At 43.0% G+C, this 13,403-nt stretch overlaps 1 protein-coding gene across 2 annotated transcripts in view; it reads right to left on the reverse strand.

Annotated features, from left to right (window-relative positions):
• Positions 1 to 9,362, reverse strand: part of STAT3 (signal transducer and activator of transcription 3 (acute-phase response factor)) — an 81,913-nt gene extending 72,551 nt beyond the window's left edge. Inside the window, exon 1 of one of the 2 annotated variants that reach the window (XM_006832662.1) lies at positions 9,072 to 9,275. The gene's annotated coding sequence lies outside the window, so the exon portion shown is untranslated. Of the gene's footprint in view, positions 1 to 9,071 lie in introns of both variants that reach the window. The other variant, XM_006832661.1, reaches the window with a different exon arrangement.
• Positions 9,363 to 13,403: the final 4,041 nt, after the last annotated feature.

The raw sequence follows: 13,403 nt of genomic DNA on the forward strand, positions 1-13,403 counted from the left end.
CCCTCCACCCCTCAAGCCTTCAATAGTATCTACAAGTTTGTGTCATGAACTCCAACAGACTGTTTAAATTCCTGCATAGTAGTAATTCTTGCATGTGTTGAATATTACACTAAGTAGGCCACAGTCGTAGATTTTTGAACACCAGAAGACTTGTCACAAGGGCATTTGTGTAAACAGGCAGTTACAAGCTCCCTTGGCAATTCCTAGTCACTGACCAGTCCCCATCTCCTCCACCATAATGTGAGTTCTCCCTCCCAGCCCCCCTTCCCCATTCAGTTAGCTTTTTTCCTATTAAGCTAGAAACTCCAAATCACTTTTTCTTTCTTTTGGGTGATTAATGGCCACCATTACTTTTAACATGCCCAACTTAGAAATTAGATAATAATTGATATCTTCCAGGTACACTGCAAGACAATGCATATAAAGTACTTTATATTAAGCAAGATAATGCATATAAAATAGTTTATATGCATTATCTTGCTTAATCCTCATAACTACCCTACAAGATAGATCTGGTACCTACATTTTACAAATAAAGAAACTAATACTTAGAAAAGTTAAAACAAGCAAAAACTTGCCCAAGGTCTAGAGGTGGTAGATGTGGGATTAAAGCTGAACAAACCTGACCTCATAGTTCACTCTTTACTCCTATAGCAACCATGCTCAACATGCCAATAATAGTTACCTTGTTGTTGTGACTGAGTGCTATCAAGTGGGTTCTGACTCTTAGCAACCCTGTATAGCGTTTCCAAGGAGCAGCTGGCAGATTTGAACCACCAACCTTGTGGTTAGCAGTCCAGCACTTATCAAAACGATAGCGCCACACCAGGCCTGCATATACTTTTAACTTACCTTAGATAAGTTAAAAGTATAAATTCTCTGGGATGATGTACTTAAAAAGTCAAAGGTAAGGTAAAAGTGGTTTGTTGTTGTTGGTAAATGCTGTTGACTCGGTTTCAACTCATAGAGATCCTGTATAGGGTTTCTGAGGAGCAGCTGGTGAGTTTGAACTGCCAACCTTGGGATTTGTAGCCCAGTGCTTATCCTACAATGCCACACCAGGAGTCCAAAAATGGTTAATAAAGTCATTTATTCTTATGAATGGGATTGCAGAAAGGAAAGTCAGATAATCCAAACATTGTGAGGGGGCTTCAAAAGGCTTGTGGAGAAAAAAATACCATTATTTTTCCATTGAGTTTTCCAACAAACTCTTTAAAATAAAGTATTTCTATTTTATTTGGGGGTGGCTTTGTCTTCTTAATGCTTTTTCTAGGCTATCAAAATAAAATTTGATTTATTTGCAATAAGTCTATTCAAGATAAACTGTGAAGTAAAAAAAAGCTGCAAAACATCTGGAAGGATATATATATAACATATATAGTAATTATTAACTTGATGTATATAAAACATAAGGAGTCCTAGTGATACAACAGTTAAATGCTTAGCTGTTAACCAAAAGGTTGGAGGGTCTAACCTACTCAGCAGCTCCATGAGAAAGCCCTAGCCCTAGTGATTTGCTGTCATAAAGATTACAGCCTAGAAAGCCCTCAGGGGCAGTTCTACTTTGTCACATATAGGGGGACTATGAGTCCAAAATAAATGCAATGGCTCCTAACAGTAACAATAACATATAAATATAACATGTGTTTTTTATACGTTATTGTTAAGAGCCATCGCATTTATTTTGAACTCATCATCACCCTATATATGACAAAGTAGAACTGCCCCTGAAGGCTTCAGGAGCTCTGGTAGCGTACTGGTTACGAATCGGGCTGCGAACCTTAAGGTCAGTGGTTCGAAACTACCAGCCGCTCCGCGGGAGAAAGATGAGGCTTTCTACTCCCGTAAAGATTTACACCCTCGGAAACCCTGTACAGGGTACCTATGGGTCGGAACCGACTCGACGGCACTTAACAACAACAATACATTTCTTCTATTTCTATACACATATAACCATGGATTACTTTTTAGAGAGCACACTGGTTTTCCATCCAACAACTGGCACACATTTTGTTTTGTAACATTGATTGCACACCCACAACACACTTCCCACTTTCCCCTTCTTCCTTCTTTCCTTTCCCTTCCTGTCTTCTGAGTCTTATCCCTGGAAAATGCTGCCCTTTGATCTCCTGTGGTGGGTTGTCCTAATGAGTAAGTACCTTCCTAGTGTTACTGTTCACCTTATAGGCCTATCTTTGGGCTGGAAGTTAAGGGGGAAAGGGTATGAGCTTATTCTAGGCTTGGGGAAGAAACAATTATTTTAATGAATCCTGTTAACTAAGGGGAGCACAGTGGCTCTGTAGAATAAGCACCGGATGGCGATTTGAGCCCATCAGTCAGAGAGAAAGATGAGGCTTTCTGCTCCTGTGAAAGTTTGTAGCTTCAGAAACCCTACACAGGTCGCTATGAGTCGGACCCAACCAGCACTTCACAACACTCACATTAACAAATGACAAAGAAGACTAAGAAGTAAGCACTGTGACCCAGCAGCCTCCTTTTCCCTTTCTGTTTGGTTCTACTAAAGTAAGAACTTCCACTCAGAGCTCTCTAAACACCCTGTGCTGTTTTAAGCCTCCTGACACTCATGTTCCCTCAGCTTTGAATGCAACTGTTTACTCCTCAACTCTGTGGAATGAATTCCTGTTTACCCTACAAAACCTTGTTCAGTGACAAGGCCTTTTCTCTCACCCCTAAAGAGAACTAATCTCTCTTCTTGAATATTTAAGGGAAAAACTGAGATTTCTGGAGCTCTTACTATGTGTCAGGAACCACGTTAAACAGTTTACCGAGAATATCTCATTTAATTAACCAGTCCTGTTAGCATCTTCATTTTACAGAGAAGAAAACGGACGTTCAGATTCTGATAGGAAAGCAGCAGATCCAGGATCCAATTCGTTTGACTCCAGAGTCCTGCCCTAAATCCATAGGTACCCAGTGCACACCCTGGTCCTCCCAATTACATCTCTAGTCTGGTGAAAAGAGACCATATTTCATATATTCCTGGACTCCACCTAGTACAGTAATTGAGAGTAATCCTAACATGATAAATGATAACTGACTCTAATTAAAGTTTTCTCTTCTATATGCATTTCCTCTAAAGATTATAGACAGTTCAAACAGTTTACCACCAAAGTGCCATCCTGACTGAAATGCACCATAGTATGTATGCTAAGGGTCTACCAACAAATGTACGGTGGTGGTGGTTACATGCCAGTATAGGGTTCCCAAGGCTGTAAAACTTTATAGGAGCAGAAAGTCTCATCTTTCTCCCAAGGAATCACTGGTAGTTTCGAACTTCTGACCTTGAGGTTAGCACCCCAACTTGTAGCCACTTTACTACCAGAGCTCCTTAACAAATGTATGTTGTTTTTGTTGTTAAGTGCTGTCGAGTCTGTTCTAACCCATAGCAACCCTGTGTAGGGTAAGCTTTGAACCACCAACCTTGTGGTTCACACAGACTTTACAGTCTAGCACATTAACCCATGGTGCCACACTAGGACTCCTAACAAATGTATTTGTTGTTGTTAAGTGCCGTCGAGTTCTAACCCATAGCGACCCTGTATAGGGTTTCTAAGGAGCAGCTGGTTAAGCTTGAACCACCGACCTTGCAGTTCAAACGACTTTGCAGTCTGACGCGTTAGCCCACAGCTCCACACCAAGACACCAAATGTATAACCACCTATTTCTTTTCACCAGAACCAACAAAGATAGAAAGAGCCCAGCAATGTCATCTTGCTAGATCTCAGGTGTTTACTCCAAGGTCCCATAAGGTCTTCAAATGTCCCACGAGTGCTCTTTGGTAGTTTTTATGAATGACCCAGAAGTTGGGGTAAAATGTTTTCTGTATGGAAGACTTAAATGTGAGTGGCCATTTGTGGCTAATCTAAGCCCCTCAAAAGTCTATGGCTATGTGATAAGAAGAGAGGGCATATACACAAGAACACCCACACTTGTAGACAATACCCACCTGACCTGGCTTCAATGACTGGATGATCAGAGCTCGACCCAAAGATGAAAGAAGAAGGAAAAAAAGCATCATCTGATACAATTTGATGAACATAACCTACACCTATGGATGCAGTAGCTCAAAAGAGAAAACCAATCCTCACTGCAAGAATCATTCCCACCCACTCCACACAAAGAATAGACAGGGATAGGCAACTTGGACATTGGCTACCCAAAATGGGGCGGGGGGAGGGGGGGAGGGACTACAAAGGCAAGAAGTGACTGGCTTACAAGCTTTCAGGAGGGAACCTAGATCCAGAGGGTGTGGAGGAAAATAGAATCTCCAGTGAGTAGTATCCAATCTGCCTAGGCAGAGTTGATGAAATGAAATGCAGATGGGTCTCTTGTGATGCAACAGTGAATAATTGTTATCAGGACTGATTGTGAGAAATGGAAATGTAAAGGTAGACATTTTACAGCAAGGAAGGGAGTGATTAACTTTTCAGTCTAGTAGTGGAGGTCCCTGGGACCATCAAGGGAGAAGAGCCGAGAGCGGGACCCTACCCAGAAAAGCAGTGATGCCAGAGATGGAGACAGAGACGATGACCTGGAGAGATGGAGAGGCTGGGGACTTGAGATCCAGAGAGGGGGGGGGGGGGGGGGGGGGGTGGATGTAACAGGCTGACAGGTTGGTTGATGATGCATGGACGGGATTGTAACTATGGCAACGAAACAATATACAATAGGATGAATGTAAAACTAATGTTCTCCAATGTAAACTATCACATAATTCACAATAAAACATTTTAAAAAAACAAAAGTTTTGGCTATACCACCCACTCCATGTCATCAAAAATCCTCAAAACACAGTTACGCATACTATGATTTGTTCACCCAAAGTACCAAGTTAGTGTCAGCTTGTAAGGTCACCTCAGGGAAGAGGCCATGTCTACTGAGCTCACTGCTTTGTACCTACTGACCAGCATTAGCATGTGCCTGACACACAGGAGGTACTTCAAAATGAAACCAGCTGTTGTTGTTAAGTACCATCAAGTTGGTTCCAACTCAAGGACCTTGTATAGGGTTTCCAAGAAGTGAAGGGCTTTGAAACCTTGCAACTGGTAAGCAGTCTAGTGCTTGACAGCAAGTAACAACAACAACAACTTGATCTAAAAAATGTTGAATTCACATAACAAATACAGTTAGAGTCCTTTAAACAAATGTTTATTAGGTAGCTAATCTGCTAACAGGACTCCTGGTGTGTCGCTGTAGGATCAACAGTGGACTGTGAACCACAAGGTCAGCAGTTCAGACCACCAACTGCTTCTCGCCAAGAACTGACTGGAAGGCACTTAACAACAATATGCTAACAGGGAGCCTTTGGTCTAAATTTGATTCAAAGCTCTCCCTTTGAAAATGAAGGTCTTTTATAGGCAGTGAGTAACAAAGAAATGTTAAGTGATATGCTAGGTGAACAAAGCATTAAGTAATTGGTTTAGTGAGAAGTCTATAATTTTGGGGGAGGGAGTGTAAAATGAAGGAGAGAACACAGTGAGTACATAGAGTATTTTAAAGAATTATTTTCTCTGGGAGGAGCCTGACTTTGAGCCAGTTGTTGGTGGGTACTATCTGACCCATGTGACAGAGTAGAAATGCTCCCTTAGGGTTTTCGTGGCTGTCATTTTTACAGAAGCAGGTCACCAGGTCATTCTCCTGTGGAGCCAGCGGGTAAGGTCGAACCAACAGCCTTTGGGTTAGCAGTCAAAATTTAACTGTTGCATTACACCGAAGGCCCAAGTAAACAACTGATTTAAACCACGAGCCTTGAGTTTCAATTAGTCTCTTTAAATTTTATGAGTATTTTATGGCTATTTATGATGGGCCTTGCTTAGAATAACAGCCTTAGGGAAGACCCAAGGTAATTCCAAGGCCAGCCAAAAGAATGGCTTGATTTTTAACATTTAATACCTTTAAAGGCTCCTTCTACAGAAAAAGGGAGTCCTGATGTGGTGCTGTAGGATAAGCACCGGGCTGTGAACCACAAGGTCCATGGCTGAAACCCATCAGCTAGTCCTTGGAAACCCTATTCAGGGTTGCTATGAGTTAGAATCGACTCAACGACACTTAATAGCAAACCAGAAAAATAGAAGTAAAATTCCTTTTGCATTCAAGCCCTTTTATGAATAAGGCCCTACTTACCTTCCAAATCTATCAGGATTTTGTTTTGGTTATATCCATCCCCATATTTCCTCACCCCAAATTCTTTACACGTATCCAAATTCCACCCATTATTTCAGATCTGGTTCAAATTCCTCCTTTGCCAAAAAGACTTGCTAGGCAACTCCAGCCCTTAACATCTCTTTCCTCTGGACACCGAAGCTTAATGCAGGCTGTGCAATAGAACTTTCTATGTGTTCATTTATATATTTGTTGTTGTTACGTGCCAGTGAGTTGGCTACCTTTCTGGGCAACACAGGCTTAATACTTTACCATCCCTTTGATGATACCCTGTTGCATTGTATAGCTGAAGAAGTAATCCAGTTACCCCAGCAGATTGGAAATTCTGGGAAAAAAACATATTGTATCCTTCCCATCAACTTTCAGAAAGTTGCAAATATTAAATATTTGACAACTGATTTGTATGCCACCTCTTTGAAAACCACAAGCTAAAAAGGAGCTAGACTAATGCTTCTGGAATGATACTTCCCATCTGCTCCATCTCATATCTAAGTGGCAAGGCACACAGAGGCAGGGAGGCGCAAGCTCCTTTCTGGAGACACAAACTGCCAGTACTAAAGCATTCTGGCTTAAACGCCATCTAAGGGCACAACTGCCCTGAACACATTTTTCTTAGTAAATATCTCTTCCTATTAGCCAAATACCTATGGTCTGATGGTATATTACTCCTACTGAAAACAGCTACTTCCCAAGTTAGCCATAGTAATTACATAGAAAAAGAACCTAAACAAAGCCCTATTTGTATTTCTTTTTTCAACTGTTTATCAAAACTTCGTGTTCTCTGGGGACTTACAGCCTGTTGAAGGTATTTCACCATATCTGTTAGCATCAGGTCTTTGACCTCATTCATACTGATTCAACCCCTGCTTTGTTTGCATTGCCACCCCAGACCTACTAAAGCAGAATCTACACTTTAACACTAAGTATACTTAAGAATCAACTGTACTGATACTTTACCCAACAGGACTTACATCCACTCTGAACTAACACCTAATACAAAAGAAGACAAAATATACAGAATGTATGAGTTCTGCCACTATAGAACTCTACTGTCTTGAACAAGTATCTGTTCCTTTGGCCTCAATTTTCTTATCTAGGAAATAAGTTACTGTTATGTGAATGACCTATATCATAAACCCTCTATGTGTCAAGTCATAACTGAGTATTTCTAAATGTGGAGCTGTAGGATCAGCACTGGACTGTGAATCACAGAGTCAGGAGTTCAAAACCCACCAGCTGCTCCTTGTAAAACTATATACAGGGCAGCTATAAGTCGGAAGCAACTCGACAGCCCTAAATAACAACATCCTTCTCAAAAGACACATAAACTCACACATTCACACACGCACATATTTTCACGTATTTGCTAGTGGCTGTTTGGGGTGGGTATGCCAACAAACACAGAGACTCAGATCAGCCCTCCAACATCTATAATAACATTTTTTTAAATTCCAGACTCTTTCTCCCATTCCACTGTGCATGTCTGAGCAAAACTTCTCCTGGTACTCTACTCTAACATATATAATGAGAAAACAACTCTTTTGGCTCCGAGAACACAGACATCTTTATTTAAGATTTTTTAAAAAAAAAACAGAAAATAGGCTGAATCAAATCACAATACGGTACAAAGATCGATAAGATTTGAAGTTTTGATTTATTCAAACCAAAACTTCATTAGCACAGCTAGCCCAAAGGCCACATGCATATAATAAGTACATCCTTTACATACACACACACAATAAAACCCAGTAGACACACACACTCTGTATATTTAATAATGAAAAGGGACTAACCACCAACTGCGATGTGACAGAGTGATATGTACTACACATGGAACAGGCCATTTAGATGAAGGAGTGAATTTTGCTAACTTAAGTGTCGTCACCACGCCATCACCTCCCTCACCACCACCACCACCACCACCACCACCACTCAGAAACACAGGTAAAGTTTGCACACAAGTCTCCACACCAAGGACAAGCTGTCTTTGTTTCCCTTTCCTCTGCCATTTACCCGAGATCTTGGCTCTGCGACAGAAAACTCCCACTGTCGCTTAGTTCACTCTGTCCTGTGCAATTAAGCAACACCACAATCCAGTAAACGCATTGGCTCAATTATTTATCTTCTTCTGGCAGAGTTAATCAGGTGTTTATAAAAGAACAATGGCAAGGAGGGAAAGAGGTGTATCCCTTTCTAGGGCTGACTTGAATGGGGTTTTATTTCGTTTAGTTTTGTTTTAGAAAGGGGAAAAAGCGCGGCTTAACCTAGAATAAGATGGTTGGGAATTTAGAAAGAGTACCAGTCTGTCAATTTCCCTACAGGAAACTAGATTCTTACGCAATAAACCTGCCCACAACCAGCCAGCCCCTGAGGCTCTTGGGGGAAAGACACCTATCCTACCTCTAGAAGGTCGCAGCTGGCACCTAAAGGAGCGGGAAGCCGGCAAGGAGGAGGAAGTGGCTCCTTCCACGCCCCCGCCCCCAATGATCTCCTGCGGCCCGAACGTCCCCAGCGCCCCAGGGAGCAGGAAGTCGGGGGGCTGTCCCTCAGTCCTGCCACCCACCCCCGAGTGCTCTCCCCTCCATCATGCTCCTGAGTTCAGTCTCACTCTTCCTCCACTCCTTTCTCTAAAAAGGAACGAAACTTCCTCTCAGCGCCCCCTTTCGCTTCAGAGGCCGGCTCCTGTCATCCCAGGGAGTTGTCTCTTCAGAGTGACGCTGCGTGTCCCCTCAGATACCCACCCCACTGAAGTTCACAGTTTCCACCCGCCCCCAGCACACGCTCAGAAGCCCGCAACCGCTTCGGCGTCCCTGGGTCCCCCCAAGCCTGGGAGCGTCGGTTAAGGCGGCCCCACCCTTCACCCCCTTCACCCCCTTCACCCCCTTCACCTGTTTCTCCGGCTGAGGCCCGAATGGCCGGGGCTGCGCTTAGGTCTGGGTGTGGGCGCCGGGCTCCCTCAGGTCGCTGAGCCCTTGCCGGAAAATGGGGAGAGAAAACACCAAATTGGGGTGCTAGTCAAAGATCCGGTTCGGGCTCGCTCCCTCCGCGGCGACGTCGGAACCCCAGGCTCCTCCTCCCAGTCTCGCCGCTGCAGCTCCGGAAACGACTGAATTACAGCTCCTCCAGCCAATCCCTGTCCAGTGCTTGCCCTGCCTAGACCTGCCTTTTATACATAATTCATGAGATGGCCGCTTTCTCCGCCACTCAGAGATCCCGGTGTGCATATAGTACCTATGAAGCCCCACCTACTTACCAATGACAAGAGCCGCTTGGGGAAAAGGAGGAGCCAAAAAAGGCTAGGAACGCCCCAGTTCTAGCTGTTCCATAAAGCCAAGTGCTCCTCCCGCCGCAACAACCAAGGAAGAGCGTAGGCCATCAACACAGAGGCCCGGGGGGAGGGAGGGACGGTGACTGGAATGTCTTGCTGAAAACTCAGCTGAGTTCCTGGCAGAGCGTGACGTCAAGACACTTTAAATGCCCCTGATGAAGCTCCGGCCTGCCTGCTCTCCCTATTCCCGGCTCTTTGCACCACGTGGGGGCGAGGTGGGGAGCCTCTTACCACGTGGGACCCAGCCAGTCAGACAGTCCCCAGGTACTGCCAGATTTTCAGGGAACCCAACTCCTGAGTTGGGTGTCTGGGCAATAGCAAAAAGAACATGGGTGACTTCTGCTTGCTTTGAACTTCAGTGAGTGGGGACACACGCACCCGGAAACATGACGTGGAAATAAAGTAATTACTAGAGTGCGTGGGGAGAGGGAGTGGACTTAACTCTGTCCTCCGTTCATCGCCTGAAGCTTCATACTCAACAATATACATGAAGGTTTACACGTATACACACTACTTGACAGTTTTGTACCCAAATTGAAATACTTGATGATTTGCATACTAAGTAGATGGGTGGAGAAAAAAAATATATATACTGCTTTTTTTTTTCTCCACCTATCTACTTAGTATGCAAATTTTACTGAATTGAATCCAATAGGAAGTGTAGAGTTTGCATAACGGAGTCATATGTTGTTGTTAAGTACTGACAATAAATGATAAATTTTGCATAATGCAGAGATTTTTTTGTTTGTTTTTTTCATTTATTTTTACTGGTGTCAATGTTGTTAAGTGCTGTCCTGGTGTGGCACTGCAGGGGTAAGGCACTGAACAGCAAGGTCGGCATTAACCACAAGATCAGCAGTTCAAACCTCACCAGGCACTCCTAGGAAACCCTATACAGGGTCGCTATGAGCCGGAACTGACTCGACAGTATATAATAACAACGACAGTATTATATGTCATTGAGTCAATTCCTACTCATAGCGATCATAGGAGTTCTGAGGAGCACCCAGTGGGGTTCGAACCACCAACTTGGTTCGCGGTTTAGTGTTTATCCTACAGAAGCATTGTTGTTGTTAGGTGCCATTGAGTCGCCATAGCGACCTTATACGCAACAGAATGAAACACTGCCCGCTCATGGACCAACCTCACCACTGTTGCCACGCTTGAGCCCATTGATACTGCCACTTTGCCATCCCATCTCGCTGGGGGTCTTCCTCTTTTTCTCTGACCCTCCACCTTATTTTGAGTGCCTTCCAACCTGAGGGGCTCATTTTCCCCGCACTATATCTGACAGTGTACCTCTGCTATTCATAAAGTTTTCAGTGACTAAATATTCAGAAGTAGCTCGTCATTCCTTCCTAGTCTGTCTTCCTCTAGGTGGTGTGACCCTGGGTGACCCTGCTGGTATTTAAAATATCTGTGGCATAGCTTAAAATATCAGAATCACAGCAACTCACAAGCCACCACAGTACAACAAACTGGCAGACAAATGGTGGTACAGAGCTGTAAATTTTTACAGGAAAAAACCTTATCTTTCTCCTGATATAAAAAGGGTTTTAGATAACAGCTGTTAGTATTTGTGTTTGAAAACACAAATGTAAAAACAGCCCATTCTTTTATCATCCAGGTAAACCCTAGTATAGTGACTGTTTTAAAAAATGAAACTAATAGGAGGGGACTTTAAAAAGTTTGTGGAAAAATAGAATCAAAATATAAGGGGTGGGGGAAGATAATGGAGATTTTCCACTAACTTTTTGAAGCCCCTTCGTACATGTTCATGGTTAGAAAATTCAAACAGTTCAGAAAAGTAATAAATGAAAATCTCTTTTCTCCCCATCAGTTCCTGTGTCCAAGGATAACAATCCTTATTAGTTTTTGGTGAGATCACCCTCTGAAAGTCTTAATGGAGACTATGGATTCTAAACCCAGAAAACACAGCACCATTTTTTACTCAGAAACTCACATGGTTCTCCAGGTACTTGAAATTCATTAGAAACCTCCAGATTTGAACTTCTTATTGGCTAAGTACCATCAAATCAGTTCCAACTTATAACAACCCTATGTAGGATTTCCGAGGATGTACATCTTTATGGGAACAGGAAGCCTCATCATTCTTTGTGGGCTGGTGGGCTTGAATCACTGACCTTGTGATTCAGTCCATTGCTAATTATACAGAGATTGGATCTCCCTATATCAAGAGCTGCCTCTTCAAAGTAGATGATCTGAATGGAGTAAAGCCCTCAGGACCTTCATTTGCTGATGGAGCACAACTCAAAATATAAAGAAACAATTATAAACATCCATTAATAATCAGAGCATGAAATGTACACAGTATGAATCTTGGAGAATTGGAAATTGTCAAAAATGAAGTGGAACCCATAACCATGGATATCCTAGGCATTAGTGAGCTGAAAGCCAGCCCAGCCACTGGCCTTCTCCACATCTTCAGTTTCACATGGCTTCCGGGCTATTCTTTCCTCCCTCCAGCCTGTTTTTCCTCTGGCTGCCAGGGACATTGTCCTAAAAATTAAAAAAAAAAAGAATCATGTCTTAACTTGCTTTAAAATTTCCCTTGTCCCCTATTACCAATTTAGATTTTTTAAGAAATATTGAGCATCTAACTCTGCTCATGTGTTGGCTTACTGAGTCCTCCAAAATCTGGCCTAAACACCCTCTCCCCATCTCATCTCCTCTCTCCCACACATCCTAAGATCCCACTTACCACCTTCTTACAAACATTCTAGCACCTTCTGCACTCCATATGCTTATGGGTATTCTTCCTTCCACCTGGAATACCTTCCCTTCCCTGCCCTCATTCCATACCTGAAAAACAATATTATTCTTCAAAGTCCTATTCCAACATCACCTTATCTGGATGTTCCTAGATTCTGGAAAAATTCATCACTTCTTCTGTTGGACTTTGTCAACAAGTTACTTCCACATCAATCTATAACATTCATTGATTAGCCTACTTCCTGATAAATATCATTAATAATTAACATAACATAGTGGTTATGAGTCGGGCTGCTAACCTCACAGTCAGCAGTTCAAAACTACCAGTGGTTCTATAGGACAAAGATGAGGCTTTCTGCTCCCGTAAAGATTTACAGGCCTGGACGTGTTTCTATGCAGGGTCGCTATGAGTTGGAATAGACTCCATGGCACACCACCACCACTATTGTCACTGTATACTAGACACTGTTTTAAGCATGTATTAACTTGTGTAAAGATACCTATGAACTCATCCGATCCTTACAATGATCCCTTAGGGAGGATACTGTGATTTTGTTGTTGTTGCTTGTAACCAAGAGCTTAATTGTGTCACCAGGGCCTTTAAAATGAAACTTACCCAAAGTTAAATGGCTTGCCAAGTTCCAACTCATAGCAACCCTGTATAGGGTGTCCAAAGAGTTACTGGTGAGTTTGAACCACCAACCTTGTGATTCAAACCGACCTTGCAATCCTGCACTTATTCTACAGTGCCACACCAAGACGTTGTTGTTGTTAAGTGCCATCGAGTCAGTTCCAACTCATAGCAACCTTGAATAGGGTATTCAAGGAGATACTGGTAAATTTGAACTGCCAACCTTGTGGTTCAAACTGACCTTGTGGTCCAGTGCTTTATCCCACAGCTCTAAGAGCATAGAGTGTGGTAAATAGCAAAGCCAGGATTCAAATCGAAATGTGTCTGCAGACAGCACAGACCCGGTCAGGAGGCCAAGCCCCTGTGGGCCCAAGCGTTGTTGACCGTCCAAACCATAGGCTCTGAGGATCAGACTCTAGCTACCTAGTAGACATAACAAACTGTCCCACATCTGATTATTCAGTAATGCTTGTTAGTAATCTCATACGTGAGCCCTGGATATCCACAGACAAATGTAAAAACCTCCCC

This window comes from Chrysochloris asiatica, unplaced genomic scaffold, assembly GCF_000296735.1.
Source record: "Chrysochloris asiatica unplaced genomic scaffold, ChrAsi1.0 scaffold00007, whole genome shotgun sequence".
In the NCBI taxonomy this organism is placed as follows: Eukaryota; Metazoa; Chordata; class Mammalia; order Afrosoricida; family Chrysochloridae; genus Chrysochloris; species Chrysochloris asiatica.